Genomic DNA, 338 nt, shown 5'->3' on the forward strand with positions numbered 1-338 from the left:
GAATGCAGGAAAGCAGAGCGCAGATGGAAAAAATCCAGTCTCCAAGTCCCTCAGTCTGATGGATTTATTAATTAACTACAATAACATGGTTAAGGATGCGAGAACACATTATTTTTCTGAACTCATTACTACACATAAACACAATCCCAGGTTTCTGTTTAAGACTGTGGATCAGCTGGTAAACCCAACCCCTCCTTGTGCCTCAGCTGGAAGTAATGATGACTGTGAATTGTTTTTATCTTATTTTACCAATAAGGTGGTGTCAATCAGAGCCTCTATTACCCCCGTGGCCTCTTACTCAGAGGTCCCTCACCAGCAACAACAGAGTTTTAACCAGT

This window comes from Micropterus dolomieu, linkage group LG01 (genome assembly GCF_021292245.1).
Source record: "Micropterus dolomieu isolate WLL.071019.BEF.003 ecotype Adirondacks linkage group LG01, ASM2129224v1, whole genome shotgun sequence".
NCBI lineage: Eukaryota > Metazoa > Chordata > Actinopteri > Centrarchiformes > Centrarchidae > Micropterus > Micropterus dolomieu.